Raw genomic sequence first — 939 nt, forward strand, 5'->3', positions numbered from 1 at the left:
CACGTGGTTGCCATGTACCACGTGCGTGGGGGGCGCCTATATAAACGGATGCGCGAGCAGAAATCGGGGAATGCTCCTTCGATGCCAGACGCGACCGCTTGTACCTTGTAACAGTGCAGTGTTGAATCCAAATTAAACAACTAGTCATGGTATATATTCTTTGACTTGTCTCTCTCTATGTCTTTTGGCTACACATACGACATCATTATCTACAACTGTATCGTAGTGACAAACAAGTTGCTACACATGAAGCACAGTATACCTTAATGTATTGGGCCATACCAACCCAATAACACCTACTCCGAAAAACACTGAAACAACGGTCTGACCCCTGATGACCCATTTCGTCATGTACTTAATTGTTTCAAAACTTCCACTTTTAATACTTCTGGTAGCAATGCTTGCTTAACAATGTCACCACCCTCTCTACACAGTCGATAAAACACTCCCTCTTCCCAAGTGAGTTGATCATTCCTTCTCATGAGTTTTCGTACACCACGATTCTCCTTCCGTAGCCTAGCCTTCGTAACAGGTCTGAGCGACCACAGCCGTACGATTTGCCCGATGCAAGGGTTATCTGCCTGTAAAACTAACATTTTCTCTGGTGATCTCGCTTGCGGAGACAATGGGGTCACTGGTGGTATCTTCCGAAGTGATGCCTTCATTTGATCCATCCATACACTCTGAACAACATTCTGGAGTTGGATTTTTACGTCTTTAGGCACTGCTAAGGTTTCCAAAGAAGCAGTTTCTTGAGTGTGAGACGTCTTCCGACTTAATGAGTCTGCTACCTTGTTGACACGGCCAGATCGGTGTTTGATAACAAGAGTGTAATTTGCCAACTCTGCAACGCATCTAAGTTCCGTGGCTCCCAGCTTTGCTGTCGTTGACGGGATGTACGTAAGTGGGTCATTGTCAGTATAGACCAAACATTCAGTT

Source organism: Priapulus caudatus, unplaced genomic scaffold, assembly GCF_000485595.1.
Source record: "Priapulus caudatus unplaced genomic scaffold, Priapulus_caudatus-5.0.1 Scaffold1173, whole genome shotgun sequence".
Taxonomy (NCBI): domain Eukaryota; kingdom Metazoa; phylum Priapulida; class Priapulimorpha; order Priapulimorphida; family Priapulidae; genus Priapulus; species Priapulus caudatus.